This window comes from Triticum dicoccoides, chromosome 4B (genome assembly GCF_002162155.2).
Source record: "Triticum dicoccoides isolate Atlit2015 ecotype Zavitan chromosome 4B, WEW_v2.0, whole genome shotgun sequence".
In the NCBI taxonomy this organism is placed as follows: Eukaryota; Viridiplantae; Streptophyta; class Magnoliopsida; order Poales; family Poaceae; genus Triticum; species Triticum dicoccoides.
Window position 1 is genome coordinate 353,683,512 of NC_041387.1, and position 27,022 is coordinate 353,710,533.

At 46.4% G+C, this 27,022-nt stretch overlaps 1 pseudogene; it reads left to right on the forward strand.

Annotated features, from left to right (window-relative positions):
- The window catches only part of LOC119292672, a 56,815-nt pseudogene that overhangs the window by 14,229 nt on the left and 15,564 nt on the right, over window positions 1-27,022 (forward strand).

Sequence of the window (27,022 nt, forward strand, 5' to 3'; positions counted from 1 at the left end):
GGTGCAGTGGCGGACCGGCGGTGGGGAGTGGTTTCGGGGAGGGTGGGACGGCGGGGGCCGGCGGTTCGGCCGGTGGTGGCTGGCAGCTCAGGAGGGTGGAATTTGATGATAAACTGGAGGCCCTTGTGAAAGTGCAACTATCCCTAGGTGGTTTTGGTAATTCCTAACAACATATAGCTCATTGAGCTAACATTATTCCAAGATGAATATTTCAAGAACAGCTCAATGAATGGCATGGCATGGATGAGAAAAGTGGACCCCTCAAAATGCTAAGGATAAAAGGATTGGCTCAAGCTCAAAAGCTCAAGACTCTACATTTTATATTTTAGTGATCCAAGATCACATTGAGTCTATAGGAAAAGCCAATACTATCAAGGAGGGATGAGGTGTTGCTAGATGAGTTTCTTGCTCCATAGTGCTTAGTGATATGCTACAAAGCCCTCAACTACTTTCTCACATCCACATATGAACTAAACCAAAAGTCAAACTCGGCCCTACCGATTCTTTCTACCCGGCGCCACCGAGTTCAGATGTCATAGCCACTGCCACAAACCCTAGGCAAATCGGTCTCACCGATAGGGATCTCGGCCTCACCGAGATGGGATTGTAATCTCTCTGTTTCCCTTCGTAACGTTTCGGTACCACCGAGATGAGCGATCGGTCCCACCGAGATTGCAATGTAAACTGCCTGTTTCCTTTTCGTAACATTTCAGTCCCATTGAAATGAGCGAATCGGTCCCACCGAGTTTACCTGACCAACTCTCTGGTTAGCTTATTACCAAAATAGGTCTCACCGAGTTTGTGTAATCGGTCTCACCGAGATTACGTTATGTCCTAACCCTAACCATATCGGTCCTACCGAGTTGCCTGTCGGTCCCACCGAAAATCCTAACGGTCACTAGATTTGCTAAATCGGTCCAACCGAGTTTCCCAATTCGGTCCCACCAAGTTTGGCAAGTTGTGTGTAACGGTTAGATTTTGTGTGGAGGCTATATATACCCCTCCACCTCCTCTTCATTCGTGGAGAGAGCCATCAGAACAAACCTACACTTCCAACTTGCTGTTTCTGAGAGAGAACCACCTACTCATGTGTTGAGGCCAAGATATTCCATTCCTACCATATGAATCTTGATCTCTAGCCTTCCCAAGTTGCTTTCCACTCAAATCTTCTTTCCACCAAATCCAAATCCTCTGAGAGAGAGTTGAGTGTTGGGGAGACTATCATTTGAAGCACAAGAGCAAGGAGTTCATCATCAACACACAATTTGTTACTTCTTGGAGAGTGGTGTCTCCTAGATTGGCTAGGTGTCACTTGGGAGCCTCCGACAAGATTGTGGAGTTGAACCAAGGAGTTTGTAAGGGCAAGGAGATCGCCTACTTCGTGAAGATCTATTGCTAGTGAGGCAAGTCCTTCATGGGCGACGACCATGGTGGGATAGACAAGGTTGCTTCTTCGTGGACCCTTCGTGGGTGGAGCCCTCCGTGGACTCGCGCAACCATTACCCTTCGTGGGTTGAAGTCTCCATCAACGTGGATGTACGATAGCACCACCTATCGGAACCAGGACAAAAACATTCGTGTCTCCAATTGCGTTTGAATTCTCCAAACCCTTCCCTTTACATTCTTACAAGTTGCATGCTTTACTTTCTGCTGCTCATATACTCTTTGCATGCTTGTTTGGATTGTGTTAAGATTGCTTGTCTTATGCTAAGATAGGTAAAATCTGCCAAAGACTAAAATTGGGAAAATGATAAGTTTTTATTTGGTCAAGTAGTCTAATCACCCCCTCTAGACATACTTTCGATCCTACAAGTGGTATCAGAGCTTTGGTCTCCATTAGCTTTGATTTCCATAGCTTTTGGTGGTCATAGCCTTGGTTTCACAAACTAGGAGAGTATGGCGTCTAGCGAGGGAAATTATCACCATAGAGGTCCGTACTTTGATGATACTAATTTTGCTAGTTGGAAGCATAAGATGAAAATGCATATTCTTGGACATAACCCCACCATTTGGGCTATTGTGTGTATTGGCTTGCAAGGTGAATTTTTTGATGGGAGAGAACCAAACCGTGAAGCTAGCACGGAAGAGTTGAAGATGCTGCAATACAGCGCTCAATCTTGTGATATCCTCTTCAATGGATTGTGCCCCGAAGAATTCAACAAAATCAGCCATCTTGAGAATGCAAATGAAATTTGGGATACTTTGATTGATATGCATGAAGGTACCGACTCTGTCAAGGAATCCAAGTTGGACGTGCTTCAAAGTCAACTTGACAAGTTCAAAATGAAGGATGGTGAAGGTGTCGCTGAAATGTACTCTAGGCTTGCTCTTATCACAAATGAGATTGCCGGCTTAGGTAGTGAAGAGATGACCGACAAATTCATCATCAAGAAGGTCCTAAGAGCCTTGGACGGAAAATATGATATCGTGTGCACATTGATCCAAATGATGCCCAATTACAAAGATCTCAAGCCAACGGAAGTCATTGGAAGAATTGTTGCTCATGAGATGTCACTCAAGGATAAGGATGAACTTCACAACAAGTCAAGTGGTGCTTACAAAGCCTCATGTGAAGCCCCCACATCATCAAGTGAAAAACAAACCTTCAATGCAGAATTGAGCTTAATGGTGAAGAACTTCAACAAATTCTACAAGAGTAGAAGCAAAGAGAGAAGCTCCACGTCAAGGTCCTACAATGACAAAAGATCTTCTAGCCGAGAGCGCAATTGCTACAATTGTGGGAGATCCAGACACTATTCCAATGAGTGTACGACACCCCACAAAAGAAGAGAAGAATCACCCAAGAGGAGAAGTAGAAGAGAAGAATCACCACCAAGAGAGAGGAGGAGTAGAGATGATCGTTATGAACGAAGAACATCCCGGAGAAGCAAGGATTCGGAAAGGAAGGACAAGTCATCAAGGAGCTACACAAAACAAAGACATCAAGCTCATGTTGGTGAATGGGTATCCGACTCCGACTCCGACAATCACTCCGAGAGAAGCTATCACTCCGACTCCGAATATACGCAAGATGAAGGTGTTGCTGGTCTAGCACTTGTGTCAACCAACTCCTACGACATATTTGATTCACCAAATGAAGGACTTGGAAGATGCTTCATGGCTAAAGGCCCAAAGGTAACACATCCCGAGTATGTTGATTTCAATAGTGATGAAGATGACTTGTTAGGTGATGATGATTTACTTGTTGACAACTCTAGTGATGAATACTATGATGAAACGTCAATTAATCATGCTAATCAAGATAAAACGAATGACAATGATAAGGAGAAGATTGAGCTTCTAACTAAATAACTAAACACTCTTAAGTTAGCTCATGAAACTATCTTAGAAGATCATCGAGAACTTTTAAGGACTCATGAGAAGTTACGCTTTGAAAAGCTCAACCTTGAGCAAGAGCATGAGTTCTTAAAGGCAATCAATGATGATCTCCACAAGAAAAGTTCTTCTTACATTGCCAAGCGTTTACTCTTATCTACTTACATGCCTCAAATCAAGTCTAGTAACAAGAACAAGAAGGATTATTCCTCTAGTAGTAACAATAATCATGCTAAATGCAATGTTGTTACTTCTAGTAGTTCTCTTGATTCCACTAATGATTCTCTTAGCCAAGTTACACTTGAGCAAGAAAATAGCTTATTGGAGGGAATTATAGAGAAAGGTGTTTACAAGAGCCTTGTCGGGAGTAAGCAATTTGAGGAAATTGTATGCAAGCAAGGAAGGCACCGGAAGAACCAAGGTGTTAGTTTTGAACGAAAGTTCAATGCCAATGGAGTTAAGTGGGAAGAAGATCAATACCCCAAGACGAAGTTTGTTCCTCAACAAGAGAAGTATGATCCTACTTCCTTCAAAGGGACACAAGCTCAAGATGATCTTCCACCACAAGACCACAAGCAAAAAGGCAAGGATACGCTTCAAGACGAGATTGATGCATTTGAAGAAGCTCCTAAGCCTTGGTCAAGTGGGTTCCCAAGACTACGTCAAGCTCTACTTCATCAAGTACGACTACAACTCCAAGGATTCCCATCAAGATGATGTGGATCCCGAAGAAGAAGAACTAGAGAGTTCTTGAGGGTGACTCCGCCAACATATTTCACTCATATAATTTTGGCAACAACAAGTGCAATCAACTTTCACATCTTGCACTAGTTCAAGGATTCACAAACCCTCTTGTTGGTAAGACAAGGGACAAGGTAACCTAAAGCTTTCATAGACATCATCTTGTGTGTGCATCACTCTATGTCTATGGATATCCTTGTTTGTTCCTTGTGGGACTAACCCGTGTAGGTATTGAAAGTGCAACTCACTCCAAAGGATTGCTCCAAATGATCTACATCAACATTGAGCATCCACATCTTCAACACCTACATGAAGTCATCATCGACAAAACCCAAGGTTAGTTCATCCCTCTAAGGGGGGGATATCACATATAGGGGGAGCTTTACTCTAAGAATCGAGTCAAAGCAACTCTAATGGTGTGAACACATCAATGCATTATGTAAAAGTGGTAACCCCACTTGAGCTTAAACGATGAGTATGACCTATGATCAAATGTTCTCATTTGACTCCTAAGTCAATATACTCATATATAGATGACCTAGTCATCGCAAATTGTTCGATAGATGCTAGATTGGTCGTGCATGCTTTGCCACATATTTCATTTGCTATTTTATTGTGTGAGCATGTTGGTTGCATATTTTACTCATTCGAGGACATCCACTTGTTGCTTTGATTGATTGGTTTCTTTTTCTTTTGCCAAGTGGATGGACAAGAATGCCTAAGAACCTTCTCTAGCTATATATGCTTTTCTTGTCTCAAACTCTATTCATGCTACATCACAAAATTTGATCAAGTCAGATTCGAACCACTCTGTGTGAGGAGCACTCAGAGTCCCCGATTCATCATAGACTTAAACTTCCAAAACTTCTTTGTGCGTTTCGGTCTGATTGATTCTTCCATTTCGGTCATACCGAGATCACTAAGTCGATCTAGGTTTTCAATCTGCAACCGATTTGAACTTTTTGGTCACACCGAGTTGCTGTAACTATCAGCAGTTATGCATCTCGGTGCCACCGAGTTGTTCCACTCGGTCACACCGACGGGGTCAGGCTATATATACCCACGGCAAAAATTTGGAAACTTTCTCCGAACTCTTTCGCCCGCGCGTAGCTCGCTCTGCCTCCAGGGTCTCCGGATCGTCCTCCTCGTCGCCAGCCGCCTCTAGTCACTGGTCTCCGCCGCCATCAACGGAAATCATCCCCGCTGTAGCGAGTTCGTCGCCGAACTAGGGTATGGACTCAATCACTTTGCTATCCCCGTCTGATTCCTAGCACATTGTGTTCGCCATGAATCTTGCCACGATTGAAACAATCCTATCTAGTCAAAACACTCTGTAGATTAGAGATGAATTGAAAAATTAGGGTTAGGTTTCCGCCGAAACCATCTCGGACCCACTGAGTTGTAGAACTCGGTTCCACCGATTCGGCTAAGGCCATTGCACATGTTATTCTCGGTCTGATCGAGAATTGCAAATCGGTGTGACTGAGTTCAAGACTTTGTGAAACCCTAGCAGTCTCGGTGCCACCGAACTGTGACTCGGTCTGACCGAGTTCACTAGTTTAGGTTCCAAAAGCTGCTTCGGTATCACCGAGTTTACAAATCGGTTGACCCGAAATGCTTTCTGTGGAAAACTAAAACTAAGTTTTTGACTCATTCTTTTGCAAAAACCTCTGTATTTTGTGATGCTTATCCACTCTATCTCATCTATATCTATTTACAAGGTCTGCAGTCAGTGTTTGCACTATGTCTGATCAAAGTGATAGCCAAAACAAGTCAGAGGAGCAGATTGAAATGAGTGAGGGCACTAGTCCGTCTAGCAGCTCTGATGAGGGTAGCAGGAGCACCCCAAGCAACTTACCCAAAGCTGCCACCAGGGCAAGAAAGAAGAGAACCTCAGAATCTGAGGATGAAGACTATGTGGCAGTGGAGGATGAGGCCACTTCCAAGAAGAAGGTGCTCAAAAAGGAGTATGGCACAGCTGCTGCCATTAAGCCTGGTATGAAGACCAAAGTACCTGCAAAGAGAACTCCCATGTCTAAAGCCAGAGCCTCTACTCAAGTACCTTTGTAATCTGCACCCAAAGAGGCTGCTGCAGAAGGGAAGAAGAGGAAGGAAAGGGTCAAGAAGACCATGGCCAGAGTTGTTGGAAAGCCTTCCATGATGGAAGAGGAAGAAAAAGAAGAGGTTGCTGCAACAGCACCCAAGGCTCAGAAGCTTATGGGTGATGCTATCAGGTCAGGGGCTGCTTCATCAAAGCCCAAAGAAGGACCCAAAGCTGCCTCCAAGCCCAAGACTGCACCTAAGAGGAATACCAGGAACATATCTGCTGCTGAGAAGAACAAGGCCCCAGTGCCTGCAACTGTTGCTGAAGAGGAAGAAGATGAAGAGCATGTCTTGAGAAAGTCGAAGCCAAAAATTCCAGATCATAATGATGCTCATCCTGTGGCTGAGAACATGAAGCCGAGAAAGGATGTAGGCCTCAGACAGTGGAGGTTGTCTGATCCTTATGCAATCAGGAGGAGGACTGCTGTTGACTAGAGGTTCCACACAAAGGAACAGCAGGATTTCTATGAGACAGTGTTGCTGGACAAGAAGCCAATAGTGTGTGACATGAGGTGGGTTGACTGGACCTACATGAAGGAGAATGAAGAACACTATCCCGGTGTGTATGACAGCTTTAGTGCTTGTGGAGTTGCAGATTTGTTGGGTAGAAGCTGGCAAAGTGGAATGATGAGCTCATAATGCAATTCTACTCCACATCACACTTCTATCCAGATGGCAGGATAGTATGGATGTCTGAAGGTACAAGGTACCAATCTTAAATTGAAGAATGGGAAAATCTGATCAATGCACCTAAGGAGAAAGAGGATGACTTGGATGTCTATGCCAAGAAGAAGATGGATCACAACTTCATGGCACATATGTACAAGGAGATCCCAGATGCTGCAGTTGAAACACATAAGTTTGGATCAGTACATTACCTTCTGTCAGGATTGCCAACCATCAACTGGATCCTCAGGCACACTCTCTTGCCCAAGTCAAGTGATCACAACATGATCAGAGGCCATGCAATAAACTTGCTACACTTATTTGATGTGCCACAGAAGTTAAAGGTCATGAGCCTCATAGTTGAGACTATCAAGAGGACAACAGCTGACCAAAAGAGAAGTTGTGGGTATGCCCCACAGATCCAGGAGCTGATTAACTCCAAGATGGGCACTGGCGCATACTTGTTGGACAAGGATCACGTGCCTATCTATCTTGACTTTTAGGACAACCAAGTGGTTATGGATGAAGATGAACCATCTTCAGTGCATGCTCAAGCAAAGAAGGAGAAGGCAAGGACATAGAAGGCTACCAAGATGCCAATAATGGAAGAGGCATCTCAGTACTTTTTGAAGAGCAAACAAGATCAGCTTGGCTACTTGATTGCATCCACTTTGAGGATTGAGAAGGGGCTGGCCACCATGACTCAAAACCAGGAGAGCCTAGAGAGGATCATGGAGCAGAAGTTCTATGACTTGGATGTAAAGGTAACTGAGATCCAGTCTGTTGTTGAGCAGCTTCAGGATGATATGCAGGAGAGGAAGGGCAAGACGACCATTGATGCATTTGCCAGAGTGCCTAGAGCTCAGAGATCAGCTGTAGTGCTAGTGACAGACACCAGAACCACTTCATCTGCACCAGCTACAGCTACAGCTCTAGTGCAACCAGCTCCAGCACCTACACCTCCAGCTCCATCCACGTCTACTAAAGTCTTCATCCAAGGAGCCATCTCTACACCACCACCTGAAGATCAAGCCTGAGAGACGATTTAGTGCGATGCATTTTCTATGAACTTTTTGGTAATTGTTGCCAAAGGGGGAGAAAAATGTATAGATCATAGGCTTCGAGAGAGAGAGTGTTGCCTCTTATTTTCTCTTGCTTTGGTGGTTGAACTTTATTTGCTTGTTTGAGATACTTTATGTCTGTGTGATACCTGGATGATCATGTGTTTGATCATATGCTACATTTATGCTTGTTGGATGACATTATCCCATTTATCTCTATATGATCATTCACTTTGCTTAGTGATGAGTGCATGTATTCAATCATTATCATTTTGAGCGCTCCACCAAGATGTATGTGACATGGAAGAGTTACCCATGAGCCTAACTCCTTGTGCATTTGCAGTCCAAAGCAAATCTTAAACTATGCACAAATTTAGGGGGAGCTCTTGCTTATCACATACTTCTCAAAGCGACAATGTTTTTCACTCTTATTATCATTTGTCGAAGCTTTGATCTATATGTTGTCATCAATTACCAAAAAGGGGGAGATTGAAAGTGCAAATATCCCTAGGTGGTTTTGGTAATTCCTAACAACATATAGCTCATTGAGCTAACATTATTCCAAGATGAATATTTCAGAAAAAGCTCAATGAATGGCATGGCATGGATGAGAAAAGTGGACCCCTCAAAATGCTAAGGATAAAAGGATTGGCTCAAGCTCAAAAGCTCGAGACTCTACATTTTATATTTTAGTGATCCAAGATCACATTGAGTCTATAGGAAAAGCCAATACTATCAAGGAGGGATGGGGTGTTTCTAGATGAGTTTCTTGCTCCATAGTGCTTAGTGATATGATACAAAGCCCTCAACTACTTTCTCACATCCACATATGACCTAAACCAAAAGTCAAACTCGGCCCTACCAATTCTTTCTACACGGCGCCACCGAGTTCAGGTGTCATAGCCACTGCCACAAACCCTAGGCAAATCGGTCTCACCGATAGGGATCTTGGTCTCACCGAGATGGGATTGTAATCTCTCTATTTCCCTTCGTAATGTTTCGGTACCACCGAGATCAGCGATCAGTCCCACCGAGATTGCAATGTAAACTCCCTGTTTCCTTTTCGTAATATTTCAGTCCCACCGAAATGAGCGAATCGGTCCCACCGAGTTTACCTGACCAACTCTCTGGTTAGCTTATTACCAAAATCGGTCTCACCGAGTTTGTGTAATCAGTCTCACCGAGATTACGTTATGCCCTAACCCTAACCATATCAGTCCTACCGAGTTGCATGTCGGTCCCATCGAAAATTCTAACGGTCACTAGATTTGCTAAATCGGTCCGACCGAGTTTCCCAATTCGGTCCCACCGAGTTTGGCAAGTTGTGTGTAATGGTTAGATTTTGTGTGGAGGCTATATATACCCCTCCACCTCCTCTTCATTCGTGGAGAGAGCCATCAGAACAAACCTACACTCCCAACTTGCTGTTTCTGAGAGAGAACCACCTACTCATGTGTTGAGGCCAAGATATTCCATTCCTACCATATGAATCTTGATCTCTAGCCTTCCCAAGTTGCTTTCCACTCAAATCTTCTTTCCACCAAATCCAAATCCTGTGGGAGAGAGTTGAGTGTTGGGGAGACTATCATTTGAAGCACAAGAGCAAGGAGTTCATCATCAACACACCATTTGTTACTTCTTGGAGAGTGGTGTCTCCTAGATTGGCTAGGTGTCACTTGGGAGCCTCCGACAAGATTGTGGAGTTGAACCAAGGAGTTTGTAAGGGCAAGGAGATCGCCTACTTCGTGAAGATCTACTGCTAGTGAGGCAAGTCTTTCGTGGGCGACGGCCATGGTGGGATAGACAAGGTTGCTTCTTCGTGGACCCTTCGTGGGTGGAGCACTTCGTGGACTCGCGCAACCGTTACCCTTCGTGGGTTGAAGTCTTCATCAACGTGGATGTACGATAGCACCACCTATCGGAACCATGAGAAAAACATCCATGTCTCCAATTGCGTTTGAATTCTCCAAACCCTTTCCTTTACATTCTTGCAAGTTGCATGCTTTACTTTCCGCTGCTCATATACTATTTGCATGCTTGCTTGAATTGTGTTAAGATTGCTTGACTTATGCTAAGATAGCTAAAATCTGCCAAAGACTAAAATTGGGAAAAGGATAAGTTTTTATTTGGTCAAGTAGTCTAATCACCCCCCCTCTAGACATACTTTCGATCCTACACCTTGATTTCGTATCCAACGGTTGGAAAATCTAATGACCAGAGATTAAAAAGTCAGTCGATTGACGTGTAGCCTCACCCCGCACATACACATGCACACACGCAAGACACGCACCCATGCAGGCGTGCAACACTGACGCGTACACGTAACGTACACACGCACGCATGCTGGCGTGCAACACTGACACGTACACATGCACTCACGAACACACGCACGTACGCACCCATGCATGTAACACTGAAACGTACCCTTGCACGCATGAAACACTCGCATGCCTGCATGCACACAACACACGACGCAAGACACACACTCAACCTATACGTGCAGGCACCCTTTATTAAGGACATGGATTGTTACAGGTATTAATCAATCTTATCTGTGATAAGCAGAACATTGATGTTTGCAGCGGTCTTTATGAATCACAACGTATCGAACGGGCTATCAACATAGTAGGCTTATCTACATGAAAAAGATGACGTCACACTCAATGAACAATCATCGGTTTATGAAATGCCCGCTTCTGACTGCCCTGGCCCATCAAAGGTTCCTCTACTGTGCGCTACCTGCGTTGGGTCACTGACATGCAAGCGATGTACCCAAAGAGCCCACACGTCAGTGGAAGAACGGCGTGGTGTCCTAGGTCAGAGTCGAGGGTGCCACTCGCTGCATGCTCGGCTGAACACGCCTCCTTCCCGCATTCAAACGCCTCCATGAAACCCTCCCGTGTGGAAGCTGAGAAACCCACTCTAGACACACGTCCGTTCATGACCGGGCCGACATTAAATGCAATGCCGGCCGAGCTCCTCCCGTCTGCCGTCTATTTAATCTCCTATTTAAACGAGGCCAAACGCCGGCCAAGAATCACACACCTCCGCCGCTCCCCTATCTCCTCCTTCACCATTTTGTCCACTCTTACAATGGCTTACGAAAAGTAGTTATTCCGCATCCAAGCCGGCTGGGTAGCCCACCGGATACGAGCTATGCAGCTCGCTGATCCACCTTGCTCCCCTCGCCCGACGGAGCCAGTTGCCGCCCCAATCCGGCGCGCGGTTCAGTAACTCGCCGCTCCAGGCCAGCTCGACGAGGAGCGGCGCACGGGCGTCGTTGCTGCCGTCGACGCCGACTCCTCGTACCGCGTCTCCCGTTTTTGTGGCCGAGACTCCCATGTCGGCAACCACACCATGCAAGCAGGGTGCACGGAGAGTGACGAGTCGGTGGCCAGCGCCTCCGCGTCCGCCGCCATCATCGAGGAGAAGTAGAACACGGGAGGCCGCCGCCGCTTGGGTCCCTTGAAGGCCACCGCGGAGGCGACGCCAGCGTACACAGTAGGTGTCTTGCCAGATCCTTTTGTTGCGAGGACCTTCATCGACCCCACATGGGCTCCATGGAAGAGGGGAATGTTAGGATGAACTCGAGCCGGTGCCGGCCATGGCAAAGTAGTGGTTGGTGATGAACTCAAACCAGTGCCGGACACCATCATCTTCGGCATCAGCCAATGATATCGGTTGGGCAGTGGGAAAGCAAGCCATCCTTTGCGCTGAAGCATATACCTCCGGGGCTCCCGGCAGTCCGGTGATCGTGCTGCCGGACATGAGGAACACAAATCAATCGGCGGGCGACCATTTAGGCCAGGTATTATATACCTGTGCTGTCCAGAACTAGCACCGCGTAGTTCATTTGAATCTAATGAAATCCGTCATGTTTGTATGAAAATCCGGTATTTTATATGATTTCCGTCGTTGTTATATTAAATATCAGTTTGTCTACGTGTTTGCGTGAATTTCGTCCAGTTGGTTGAGTTGCTGTCATAATATGTGCGACTACGACTGGATGGCATAATTTGTGGGTCGCCGGTTTGTCTGCGGGTGGCTCGGGCGGCGTTGTGGGACAAAAAAACACAGCTCGTGCGAGCTTGTCTCCAACCTGCGCGCTGGAGGATGCATGAGCACCCGAGCCATTCCTCGTTCATCGGTGGCAAAGGCACCGGTGGACAAAAGGGTCGCCAATATTTGGCTACCCCAGGCAAGATCCAAACAGCCCCTCCCAACAGATTCAAATCCCTCATTCGCCATGGAATTTTTTCATGTGTTGTTTTTATGGACTAGCAAGATGCCCGTGCATTGCATGGAACATCAAGATGCATTTTTTACAAACTCCCACATGCATGCAAGGGATAATTAATGTCCTCCTTTGCTAGTACCACGAGGCAAACACCATTAATATTGCATCGATTAGTGTTAGTGGCCTTGTATATCTGCAAATTGTAATTTTGATAGTGGCCCCTTGTATATAAAAATGGAGGGAGAAAGATGAGAGATAAGATGAGGAGGAGTGGGGCGTGGTGGTGATTGGTGGTCGGACTGGGCGGAGGCATGGGGATGGACGATGCATTATGTCTAGGTTTGTATCTCTCTCACACCCACCCACGTAGGTGGGGGACGTGCACGAAGAGAAGAGGTGCACACACGGTGCATGTACTCCCGTCTCTTTCCCAACCATGCCCGTGCGGGTACACGGTGGAGCTCATTTCTGTACGAAAAGGCAGCCCACGTGGTAATTTGACACGTGTACTAGTTGTCCACTTGGTGGAGGGAGGATCGTCTACCACGGGTGAACAAACAAATTGCGACTTGTCGTGTTATGTTAAAAAGAGGTAAACCATGTGGGGCCTACCTTAGAGGCAAGGCTCTATACAGTGGAGTACTTTTGATGTGTCCCGTCAACTCGCAGAACAAGGAGAAGCTTGCTTAGTACGCCGTCTCCCCCGCCCACGGGTGCGGTGGCTCGCAGGATGAGGTGAAGCTTGCTTACGAGTAGTACTACTACTACTGTACACCTTACGCCCGCTCCCTCGCCCACGCGCGCGGTGGCTCGCAGCACGAGGAGAAATTTTTACTACTCCCTCCGTTTACTCCTTGTCCCTACTACGTACCTTGGTTAGAGAGATTATCATATTGTTTGGTATATATATGTCTTTAGTACTCCCTCCATTTACTTATACAAGGCCACTATAAAAAAATACATTTTGCAACTATACAAGGCCACAAATAGTAATCGAGAAAAAAGTCACTACTCCCTCCTTTCCAGTTTATGGCTCATTTCAAAATCTCTCCAACCAAGGTAGACGGTGAGTGGTCGACTTAATTTCATAGTTTGCACAAGTAATTAGTACGCTCGTTTTTCTCAAGAAGTTATGTTTACCCAGGCATTAATTAGAACGAATGCATGAATGACCACTAAATTTCCATGAACTTCTACATGCATTGGTGGGTTTCCTCTTGACACTGCTTGCATCGGGTGGTCTAACGCACCTCGAAATCCAACATGTAATGGTACTACTACTAGTAGTACAATTGAGACTTATCGAACGAAAAAATGAATGTTTTTAGATGAGCCCTATAAACCCTAGTGGGTACATACTGCGTAAAAACATATTTTTCCAAAACTAAGTCGCTCCCTTTCATGAATTCTGTACTTCCTGTCGCCGACATGTGGGACATATAGCAACCGGGTCAACGTGTCAAGGACCAAATAACAGTGCAGAACAGTAGGGGGCGCACCCTACTCGTACCGGCCCAGTAGTAGTAATGAGCAATGAGACGTCAAATCACAATGTCGCACCTTCCCAGACGGACGAAGCAACCATTATTTCACACTTCGGTTCGCCATCATCTCAAACCACGTAGTATTGCTTCTGCCTCAAGAGGGACACGCGCATCACCTTGGTACATCATGACACGTGGGACCGCATGACAGGCCATGCTCCCCCGCCGATCACTCGGTAAAATCACCTCATTTTTACTATACTTCCTCCGTATCGGTTTACTACATGGCATGCACGTCGTTCTAGGTTGAGAATTTAACTTGCTATATATGTGATGAACAGTACTCTAGCCTTTTAAAAATGTATACTTTTGTACATTAGTAGTATCGATGGATTGCGCCATGGAGCAAAAATTGAAATTAAAAAAAAGGTGGTACATATAGAGAGTGCTCGTCGCCAAATTATGCATAGAGTACTATTAAAAAAGCCAGTACGTGCTTAATTGGGGTGCTAAATTCTATTAAAGAAATACTAGTAGTATGTACATACTGAAGAGTTAAAGTAATGAGAAGACACATAACATAGTTAACATAGTTCTGCTAGGGGCTCAGCACAACACACCCCTCAAATTAAACTAAGCACGCCTGAAATTAAACTATGCAACTAATCCGGTAGACACTGCATTAGAACCACCATGAGCAACAATACTGAGACCTTACTCAATCGGAGTCCTCATCCACGTCGTCGACTTCGTCCTTGTCCCTCTTCCTCTTGGCCGATACTTCTTTGCTTGAACCGCACACTTGGCTCTTGCTCTTCGTCCAACCCTTGTAGATATTGAAACAAAGGTAGCCATCCATTGCAGCATAGTGGATGTGGTCTATATCAAGTACATTTCGCTGCCATGCATGACGATGAAACGTGTAATGAGGTTTCTCCAGTTTACGGTACGAAGGATGAACCATGGCTCCTGCCAGGGTCAGCATTGAAGGCTGGCCACCGGAGGGCAGCAACCAATTTTTCTGGAGGTCAAAGGGGTTGCCTATGTGGTAGACCAAGCATAAGTCATGCACGCAAACCTGGATCATAGCGGGCTTCTTCATATCTTCGTCCTTTAGATCCTTCTCTCGTCCCAGGATTGTGGTGTACTCAACATCTAGCCCAGCGACCCACTCATCATCTGAGTTTTCGAACTTGCATCTGAACGGGTGTAGATGACGTCAAACTCATCGCCGGTGATGGTTCTAACCTTGTACTCACCGCCGATCATGGAGATTTGGGACGCCATGGATTTGGGAGGAGGGTTAGGATTAGTGGAACTGCCGTAATGTGAAAAGGACGGGACAACTAGGAGCGAACCGCCATAGTATTAAAGGACGTGTGGGGGCGAGTAGGAGCGAACTGCCAGCGTGCGAACGGCAGGGTAGTGGCTTTCCATTCTCTCATGATACGTGCTTCCGAGAGCCCTTGGATCTGAGATCAAACGGTTGCATGGCGTGATTCTAGACCTATGGGTGAATATCCTATCCTGGAGGGTTATTTTGCAAATTTTCAGCAACTTAGCATGCGACCGTTTGATCTCAGATCCAAGGGCTGCCAGCAGCCCGTATCATGGTCGCGCCTACCACAACCGTCGCGTCGCACGTGCAGTCGCGCCCTTGGAGATTTAACACGGTGCGTTAGGCTATCTGATGTTGGCATGTCATACATAGTCATCACTTAGTCACTCATACTATAACAAGGTTAGCTATAAGGTTGGCTGTAAGTGTATTTTTTTTACTTCTCTCTATCTCTTTCTTCGTACTCCCTCCGTCCCGTAATATAAGAACGTTTTTGACACTAGCGTAGTGCCAAAAACGTTCTTATATTATGGGACACAGGGAGTACTACTATTTATTGCATTTGCCAAGGAGTGACCTCTTCCAGTGAAATGGTGTGCTTATTAGTTTTTTGTTGCTAAATTTGCTTCATTTAATTAGCTACAGACTCAAAATGTCTTTTCACCTAGGTACACGCGGTTAGCACCGTTTCTTCCTTGGGTCACCAAACTAGTCTCTCTCTTCTTTTTTAACTTGCCACATCAGACTTTATGCCTATGTGGCAAGCTTAGCACCTGTAGGAGCAAGTAAGTACAATAGTGCGCTTTACATGGCATTTTTGCATATGTGGAGGAAAGAGAGGCAAGGAAAAAGTGGAGAAGTGGGCTCTCATGCAAGAGCAAGCCTCTACTACATGGTGGAGCATTGGGAGAGGCACCTGTATGGAGGTGGTCAGGAATCGGGAGACTCACGCCGGTCGTAGCGCCGCAGTTAAAATGATAATGGCAAGTCAAATCACGGGGCCCCACCTATCCAGCAGTAACTCACTATCAAATCACACAACCCTACGTTTGCAGCAGCCTACTCCCTCGTCTTCTCGCGTCTCTGTCAAACCGACTAGGCGGAACTGCCCCGCCTACCACACAGGAAAAGCCCCGCCCTCGACTTTTAAATACAACTACATCCGCTTAAGAATCCAATGATATACTTTTTGTGACATAGTAACTCATATTTAGTTAGTCAAATGGATGACCTAGAACTACGTGCACGCCCTATAAACCGAGACGCCTAAAAATAAAAAACCGAGACGGAGAGGGTAGTTTAGCACGTATCTTTTTAGATCAATATAGTCGGGATTCACCAAGGAGCAAAACCAAGTGGTAGGCTGCTCCTATCATGTTGGCGTAGCAACTCAAGCAGGGTCAGTCCGCACACGAAATGGCGACACACTCAACAGGACCCCTTTGGCCGACATGTGGCTCATCCACCATCTTGTTTCACGTGCGATGCACCAAATTACAGTTGGAGCAGCGGTTGGAATTGGAGGCACCCCGGCTGTAACGCCGCAGTAGTAGAAAATGAGCGATGAGGGGTCTAATCACAAAGCCCCACATTTCCCGCATTAAGCTGGACAGACGAAGCAACCATCATTTCACTCTAGGGCGCAAGAGCATAAAGAAAATAGGAAACAATGATGCGTGCGATAGCTACCTAGGGCACCCTAGGGTAGGGGTCTCCATTACAGATCCTTATTTTTTGAAAGCGCCTCCACTACAAATCGGCTTCTCCCTCGTCCTCTTGAAGAAAACCAATGATGAGTGCGGCGGTAGGGTTTGTAGGAGTACTACAGCTTGTGGGGCCACATCGTAGTAAACGGGTTCGAGTTGACGCCTTAAATATGTGTGGGCCGCTTGGTTTTACGGGAATGAGGCAGCATTTTGGGTTTGGGGACCAGTGGAGATATAGTATACATACAAAAATTGTGGACGTAGGTTCGACCGAAAGGCAATGATGCATGGGCCCTGCATTTTGATATACCCGGGGCCGCATGAAATTTGCTACTCTACTCAAAACTAGTAAGGTACGCATGCATGGAACGCATGAGATTTCGAAACCAAATTATGAATAAATACACACTATAGCATGTAAAGCTTTTAGTCATATATGCATGATGTAGATGTTCATTTAGTTCTTATAGTTCATCTCATTCAAAATCAATTAGTTTTATAAAAATGTTAAGATTCATGGGGTTGTGCATTGTAAAGCATAAAGTAAAAAAAAATAATGACAATTCATTTAGAAAAAAAAGTCAATTATGATATAAAAGATTCTAGAACAAAGGAGAAGTGCTTGTGTTTTGAGGTTTGTGCATTATGCTAAAGTTTAACCATGGAGTCTTCTAAATTGTACAGGTGGCAGATCTGGTGGAATGTTGATGATATCCAACGGCCAGTAGTGCTCGGGTTTTCCATCTTTGCACTGTCGAATTAGCTTCATCCAGCGACCGTCTTTCAAAGTTATTGGCACACTATATAGTTCTTGTGCCATAGTTGCATGTTTTGGAAAAAAACTACTAGTGGGTTGTACTATCTATTTAGGAATAGAAGATGTATACATGGAAGTTGTAGGGAAAGAGATGACATGGAGCATCTCAATTCCTATGAGCAGGGATTGGAAAAGAGGTGTCATTTGGTTCACATCATAGGAACTTTTCTATTGAATCTAGAGATGACATGTATCTCAATTCCTATGAGGAGGGATTAGAAACGAGGTGTAATTTGGTTCGTATCATAGGAACTTTTCTACTGAATATACGCTAATGTTTATTTTCCTTTGAAATTAAGGGAGTATAGGAATCCATTAATATGAACCAAGTGGCTCTAAAGCTATAGAAATGATATCATGTTTATTTCCTTTGAAATCTGGAGTATATGAATCTATTCCTATGAACCAATTGGCTCTAAAGGAAAAAATCCTATAAAAATCATATCATAGAGTTCCTATGATATTCCTCGACACTAAAGGATGGTTGAAATTGCTGCGGGTGATACAATGGACTTTCTTTGTAGACTCCTCACCCATCTTTATAGTTACCTCTCAAAGATGAATGAAATGATATATACAGGGTATTCTACATGTGCAATTTGGTACACGAAAACTTTGTAAAAGTTTGCGAGGTTCGAATTTTCAATAAAGCTATATGTACTGCATTTCGGAACGGAGGGAGCATACAGTAGTTGCTAACACTCACATGGAAGATTTGTGTGTAGGAGGAGTGGCTGTTCTGTTAAATGACATGGCAAAACTGACACTGTCGGATGCCGAACTAACGGTTCTTATGGCATTCGTCAGGAAAAGGCTTGTGGCGAACGTTTGTCGGATAATGATTTACGGACACATGCATTGCATTGATACATGCCCCCCTCTCTCTCACGCACATGCACCCTCACGAGTCATGACTCTCCCGAGTCCTCTCATAGACTCGTACATCGCACCCACCGTCTATCTGCAGGTAGACGTCACACACATATGTGCTCTTCACCCCCCCTCAGAACTTCTAAAAAACAAAAGACGTCGCGCACATTTTATTTTAGCTCACATGTCACACACTTATACTATTACTCTTGCGGTGAACGTTCTTTGGGCATAGTATATTGTACTCTCACGAAGAGAAGCGGTGCACGCACACACTAGTTCTCTCACACCCACTCGTGGGTACACGTAGGAGCGCATTTTTTTGAAGCTGGTACAACAAAATCACTCCACTATATATATAAGCAGGAGCCTTAGCGCTTGCTTTACTAGGGTTCCTCTCATTCACTCTCTCATGCTCTCTAGATCTAAGCAAGACATAGGTGGCCACACTCTCTCTCAGCTCACGGCTGGTCACAAATCCGGCCGGACAACCTCGACCGGGGTAGGGGTGTAGGTGCATCGTTCACGCTGTCGTCGGCGGCGAGGGAGGATACCAACGGCTGTCCGCGCGTCCTGGTTGGCGGACGTGCCGTTCTCCCCAAGAGAGTGCCGGCTCGGGAGGGCCTCCGACCCCTTCTTCCTCCCTGTGGTATTGTGGCCAAGATGCGGCCTCCCGACGCCTTCTTTGCCACATGCCGTCGATCCTCAGGTATATATTCCTTCGAAATGGAACACCTGCCTTGCTCTACTGCCCCAGCTCCCTTCGTGTGGATATTTTTCTACTTCCGTCCGCTGTTCCAAAGCCACCTAGACTTTTACTATTATTAGAGGTAAAGCTAGTTCATACAGTCGACTCTAAGCGTTGGTTCAAACAGGGAAGGAAGTGGGAAAGCTGTAGCATGAATCTAGGACTTGGTTCTAAGAGGAAACGGGGGAAAGTAGTAGATACTGGCTACCCAATCGGTCTCTTGGTTGAAGAGACGAAGAAAGCATGGTGGATGGCGAAGGGTGGGGGGAAGTAGACCTATCTCTTGGTTGAAAAAGGAAAGAAAGTGATGGGTGTTGGGGGACAACGCAAATGAGAATGAGTAGGTCTAGATTTCCTGTGCTCACATAGGAAAATGTCTCCAAGGAGATAAAAAATGGGACAAATGCAGACATGCTGCCTGAGTGTTTGCCGCTCTCGATAGCCATATCTGCCTCACCACTTTATGCCCCTGCTGTCCCTACGCCCATATCGCTACTGTTAATGTAAAATCACATGAAGCATTAAGCAATGCCACCTAATGTCACTATAAGTAATGGTCTAGTGCCGTCGATAAATTGAAGCAATGCCACCAACATTTTATGAAGTACTTCCGTCTTGCTTTATTTCCCATGAATTGTGTTTTTGCAATTACACTTAAATCTCACACCGCTAATGTCAGGACCCCGACTCGATGCCACATCGATCTAGCATGTAACACCTCATATCGCTTTGCGGCCTCACGCACGGTATCCCCACGGGTGTCGCCTTACCTTTGCCCGGGACCGTTTGCGCATTTTGGCACACGTATATGATGGTGTCGCTAGCATCCATATGATAAAGAGCCCGGGCTGACATGGCTAGTCGTAAACCCAAAGTGGCACTAAATTAAAGGGACAAGCATCCATGACCCAGCATCGAACGTGTCGGTCATCAGCGAGTGAATCCAGGCTGTAGCACTGGGCTAACAGGACTCCGGTGAACCGGGCTGTAGCGGGCTAGCAGGACTCCGATATTCATCGCGTGACATTTCCCCGAAGGGACAAACACAGGATCGAAGAAGGACACATGCCGGTCTGCCTAAGTGTTCCGGAGCAGTAGCAAGCTACCAGTGCTCAGTGGAAGCACTAGGAGACATTTCCCGGTAAGAGAGGCTACTAAGAATAAACAACTAGATAGTCAGATCCCACACATAGCAATACACATTACACGTACGCATAACATGCAAGTATGTGCTGTACAACATGGCATCACAGCATAACTCAACAACTCATATAGATAAAGGCTCAGAAGAGCCATCACAGCATTATTGCAAACAGGGGTCACAAGACCCATCATACAGCGCATACAAGCAACAAGCGGAAGCATTACATGTCTGGGTACAGACATCTACAAATGAAAAAGGCTGAAGAGCCTGACTATCTACAACATCCGATCAAGATCGTAGCTGAGGTACTAGCTACTAGTCGAAGTCCACGAGAACACTAGTAAGACCGAAGTCTCAGCTGCAAAACATAAATAAAGCAACATGAGTACAAAGGTACTCAGCAAGACTTACATCAGATCCTATCGTACATGCATTTGTATCAAGAGGGTAATGTGGGGTTTAGTTGCAGCAAGCCAGCTTTGACTCTGTGGCTATCCTATTCTACGACTACCAGAAACTCTGGAGGTGAAACAACGTACACGAGTCCACTAATCACCACACAATACACTACTATGGATTCATCCCCGTCTCCCTACGAGAAGGCCATCCATAGCACTCACACTTGTCTTGAGCATTTTATAGTATCCACTTCAAGTTGTCTATGTACCATGTAAGCATCCAAGAAGTCCATAACCGCGGACCCGGCTATTCGAATAGATCATGTTAACCCTACAGGGGTGTACTTCTTCACACACGCTCTCGCCACTTACCGCCATGTACACGTCATGTATCTCGGCAACCTTCAAGCGGAAGCCTGGCGAGGGTGTCGGCCACGACCTGACTAACCACACAAGACTCTAGTCCAGGTTTATCGCCTATTCGGGTTCCATCCGCAAGGAGATCCGGCCGGGGTGTCGCTTACGGCCCCAAACGATGTGTACAGGGTTCCCGAGCCCACCATCCGGGTGCCACTCGGTACACCGGGCCACGTGTGCCTAGTCTGTCCCAAGCCCACCCTGCCGGGTGCCACTTGGTAGAAAAATAGCACTACCTACAAACACCAGAAACTAGTTGCGACTCCTGGACAGAGACCAAGTTGGTTAATAAGTCGAGAGGGGTCGAGTTACCGGAACCCAATGTGTGGTAGTATCGAGTCATTGGACAACATACATAGAACTCAGTGCTTAAGGACGGTTCCAATGAGACAACCCACCATGTACTCCTACATGGCCTCTCACCGCTACCTTTACCAAATCGTGTTCACACACTTCACTCTCAGCATCAGAACATATCGTGACACTCCAATTCATTCCCAATGAATCAGACCTGACACAACTCTAAGCAATAGCAGGCATAGCATGGTAGGAACACATCAGTGGCTTCAATCAACTCCTACACATGCTAGTGGGTTTGAACTATTTACTGTGGCAATGACAGGTCATGCAGAGGAATGGGTTCAACTACCGCAACACAAAGTAGCAGATGAACCGTTGTTGTCCTAATGCAATAACTGAGAGCAGGAGCGAGAGAGTAGGGTTTTATCGAAATGAACAAGGGGGTTTGCTTGCCTGGTAAATCAACAAGGGAGGTACTGCTTCACAGACAGGTACTCTGGAACGTCTCCGGAGTAGGACCTATCGAGAAGGAACGGTGCCGGCAATCAATACACAATCATATGCAACAATATGATGCATGAACATGGCATGTAGATGTGATGCTGTTGAACTAATGCAACTAGTAAACATTTGGTTTGAAGTCCATTTGAACCAAAGGTTCAAATGCATTACTAAATTAAGTCTCTTATATATGCCATAATGTGTTTTCCCATATTTAGCATGTATAAGTTGGGTTTTCATGCATGAAACTAGTACAGATGGAAAGGTTGCATTTTTCTGATAATTTTTCATATATAAATTATTTTAATCTGAGCTACGGTTGAATTGTTATGAATATTTGAAGTTTAAATCATTTTCTGGATTTTCTGAATTATTTTAATTCCAGAAAATATATAATTGCGTCAGCATGACGTCATCACTACATCAGCGGTCAACTGGGCTGGTCCGGGTCAAACCTGACGTGTGGGACCCACACGTCAGTGACAGGGGGGTTAACAGGGGTTAATTTAGTTTAATTAAAAAGATTAGTGGCGCTGGGGCCCACTGTCAGTGTCACAGTTAGTTTAACAGAGATAATTAAATTTAAACTAATCCTAAACTAAAATTAGTCAGGGCCGGGGCCCACATGTCATTGACTCTGGGTAGTCAAACCCCAGGTCAACTGGGGGGGTTAGCGCGGGTTGACCGGTCAATCCCGCCGGCGTTTAGCCGCCGGCGAGGCCGAGCGCGGCGGAGGGGCTCGGGAACGTCGCTCCGCTGACCATTCGGGCGGCGGAGACCACGAGAGCGAAGCCCGCGCTCACGCGCATCTAGTGGAACACGCGGGAGGCTGCGGGGGCGGCGGAGCTCACCGGAGCAGAGCTCACGGCGGCGGCCGGAGCTCGGCAACTTGCGGCCGCGGCGTTGTGGTGCACGGCAGTGGAAGCGGAGGGCTCCTACGGCCTCCTGGCGTCACCAGGAACACGGTGACACGCGTGGAAGTGACCGGCTTGGGCTCGTGCCACCGTGGCGCCATGGCCGGCGGCGAGGAGCTTACGGGCGCGGTGGCGAGCTAGCTAGACGGGGCAAACGGACACGGGGAGGAGGGGGTTCGGTGCGGGGGCTCACCGCGGAACCAGCGAGCGCGAGGGTGAGGTCGGGGATGCCCGGTAGCTCCCGAATCGCCGGCGAGGATCCACGGCGGCCGGAGGAGAATTTGGCGACGGCGACGGCTCCACGGGGTGCTCCGTCTTGCGTGGCTCGACGAGGAGGTAGAGGGAGTCGCGGCGGATCTGGGGAGCGTGTCGGGAAGGCGTGGGAGAGGCGGTGGCTACGGTGATGCCCGTCGGCGGCGGCGGTGGTTCTCGGGTGAGAGAGAGAGAGAGAGCAGGGGGAGAGGAGGAGGGAGAGAGTGAGAGGGCGGTCGGGGCTGCGTGGCGTCGTCCGGGGCGTTCCAGGCGACGAGGAGGAAGCAGGAGGTGGCCAGGGGAAGCAGGAGGTGGAGGCGCGGCGGTGCGCGCGCGTCGGCACGCGCCGTTCCCCTGTCGGGGAGGAAGACGACAGAGGAGGGGGGCCAGGTGGGCTGGGCCGCCTGCTGGCTGGGCCGGCCTGCTGCGGCTGGGCCGCACAGGGGAAGCCCCAGGTAAGCCTCTCTCCCCTTTTCTGTTTTCTTTTCTAATTTTTGACATTTGTTTGGTTTAATAAAAATACTAAACCATTTTATTTCCTTATGCCAATTTTTGCAGGAGCTAGATATATTATTCCAGAGCTCTTTTATAATTGGCATAATTTTTGGACCATATTTCATATATATAGAAATATATTTCCAATGCAAATATTTATCGAATTAATCCAAATGGCCAAAATAAATGTCCATGAGCTCCTAAAAATATTGTTTTGATTTTTATCTCTGTCCAATATTTTTTTGAGGGCATCATGAGCATTTTCTTGGACCCTTTTGGAGAAATTTTTATTTGGGTCATTTTCAAAAAAGATTCTGAGGGTTCCACCAATCCTCATTTCAAATTTAAAAGAAATTTAAATATGATGCACAAATGACTAGCTAGTCTAGGTCATACCAGAGTAGGGATGTGACAACTCGCCCCCACTTGAAAGAATCTCGTCTCGAGATTCAGGGGTCGACGGAAAGAAAGTGGGGTACTCCAGTCGAAGACGATCTTCGCGCTCCCAAGTAGCTTCTCTCTCGGAATGATGAGACCACTGAACTTTGAGAAACTTGACATTCTGACGTCGGGTAACACGCTCTGCTTGATCAAGAATGCGAACTGGGTACTCTCGGTATGTGAGGTTATCTTGGAGATCAAGCGTTTCGTGGTCCACTCCGCGGATGGGATCCGAGAAGCAACGCCTGAGTTGAGAGACGTGGAAGACATCATGAACTCGAGAAAGATGTGGGGGTAGATCCAACTGGTAGGCAGCCTCTCCTCGTTTAGCGAGAATACGAAAAGGATCAATGTAACGAGGAGCCAACTTGCCCTTGATACCGAAACGATGGGTACCCTTCGAAGGAGTAACCCGAAGGTAAGCTTGGTCGCCAATTTCATAAGTCATATCCTTATGATGACGATCGTACTGACTTTTCTGACGAGACTGGGCTGTTTTCAAATTCTCACGAATGATGCGAACTTGCTCTTCTGCCTCCTGGATCATATCCGGTCCAAAGAATTGTCTTTCACCGGTTTCTGACCAGTTCAAAGGTGTTCGACATCTTCGTCCATAGAGAACCTCATAAGGAGCTTTCTTGAGGCTGGATTGGTAGCTATTGTTATAAGCAAACTCGGCGAAAGGAAGACATTTCTCCCAATCCATACCGAATGAGATAATGCAAGCTCTGAGCATGTCTTCGAGAATTTGATTGACCCGTTCCACCTGACCACTCGACTGAGGGTGGAAAGCGGTACTGAAGGAAAGATGGGTTCCCATGGCGGTTTGGAAACTCTCCCAGAAATGAGAAGTGAAAAGGCTGCCACGGTCTGAATTGATCTCTAGTGGAACACCATGGAGTGATACTATTCGAGAAATGTATAAGTCAGCAAGCTGACTAGCAGTGATACTCTCTCGAACAGGAAGGAAGTGAGCCACTTTGGAGAGACGATCAATGACTACGAAGATAGCATTATTCCCTTTCTTGGTCCTGGGAAAGCCGGTGATGAAGTCCATACCAACTTTATCCCATTTCCATTCAGAAATAGCTAAAGGCTGAAGGGTGCCAGCAGGTCTTTGATGCTCTGCCTTAACGCGACGACATACATCACATTTAGCAATGAACTCCGCGATTTCTCTCTTCATCCTAGTCCACCAGAACCTCTGGCGTAGGTCCTGATACATCTTAGTGCTACCGGGATGAATTGTGAGAGGAGATTCATGCGCCTCCTTAAGAATCAACTGCCGAAGATGTTGCTTCTTGGGAACCACCAAGCGATTCTCAAAGAAAACAACACCGCGATCATCCATAGAGAAACATCCACCAACTCCCTTCTTAATGTTCCTCTTGATCCGGGTAACCCCCGTATCATGTTTCTGGGCTTCGATGATAAGATCCACAAGGGTAGGTTTCGCCACCAAGGTAGAAAGAAAACCGCGAGGAGCTATGTGAAGATTAAGCTTACAGAATTCCTCATGGAGAAGTGGTTGGCCTTGCTGCAACATGAGATTGTTGCAATAGGATTTACGGCTTAGAGCATCAGCCATGACATTGGCTTTGCCTGGGGTGTAGGTAATTCCTAGATCATAATCTGTGATCAACTCCAACCAACGTCTTTGCCTAAGGTTCAAATCTGGTTGGGTGAAGATATACTTGAGACTCTGGTGATCGGTGTAGATCTCGCAACGTTTACCAAGAAGGTAATGTCGCCAGGTCTTGAGTGCATAGACTACGGCTGCAAGCTCTAGATCATGTGTAGGATAATTCTCCTCATGTGGATGCAACTGTCGAGATGCATAGGCAATCACATGACGATCCTGCATAAGAATGCAACCTAGTCCCTGTCGTGAGGCGTCGCAGTAGATAATAAAGTCTTTAGTGAAATCCGGTGGCACAAGTATGGGAGCAGAAGTCAGGCGTCTTTTCAGTTCCTGAAAACTATACTCACACTGTGGGGACCACTCAAACTTTTTATCTTTCTTGAGAAGTTCCGTGAGGGGTTTGGCTACTTTGGAGAAGTTTTCAACAAAGCGGCGACAATAGCTGGCTAGACCAAGGAAGCTCCTAACTTGTTTCACGGTCTCAGGTGGAGTCCAATCGAGAACAGCTTGAACTCTCTCGGGATTGACAGCAATGCCCTTACCATAGATTACGTGGCCTAGGTAGGTCACTTCTGGCAACCAAAATTCACACTTGGAGAACTTGGCATAAAGGCGGTATTCTCTGAGTTTTTCTAAAACAAGTCTAAGATGTTCGGCATGCTCTTCCTTGTTCTTCGAGTAAATAAGAATATCATCGAGGTAAACCACGACGAACTTATCTAAGTACTCCATGAAGATCGAGTTCATCAGGCGGGAGAATGTGGCTGGGGCGTTGGTTAGGCCAAAGGACATGACGGTGTACTCGTATTGACCATAACGAGTAACAAAAGCTGTCTTGGGAATGTCCCCGTTTCTGATTTTGATTTGATGGTAGCCTAACCTTAAATCCATCTTGGAAAAGACTGAGGATCCAGCGAGCTGATCATACAGGTCGTTGATCCTGGGGAGCGGATACTTGTTCTTTATCGTGACCAAATTAACGGGACGATAATCAACAACCATCCGGTCCGTACCATCCTTCTTCTTGACGAAGAGGACGGGACAAGCCCAAGGAGAAGAGCTGGGACGGATGAAACCCTTTTGCAAGGACTCATCGAGTTGTTTCTTAAGCTCGGCTAGTTCTAAGGGTGCCATCTTGTAAGGTCTCCGGGAGATTGGAGTTGTTCCTGGGATAAGATCTATGACGAACTCTACATCTCTGTCAGGTGGAACACCTGGCAGTTCCTCTGGAAAGACATCCGGAAAGTCACGGACTACCGGGATATCTTCAAGGTCTGGAAGAGGGCTGGCATTAAGAGAATAGAGCTGACGCTTTGCAACTCTAGTGGAGACGGTGACTATCTTGCCAGATGGGTGTGTAAGCTGAACAGATCTTGTGTAGCAATCAATCTTGGCATGATGAGCTGTCAT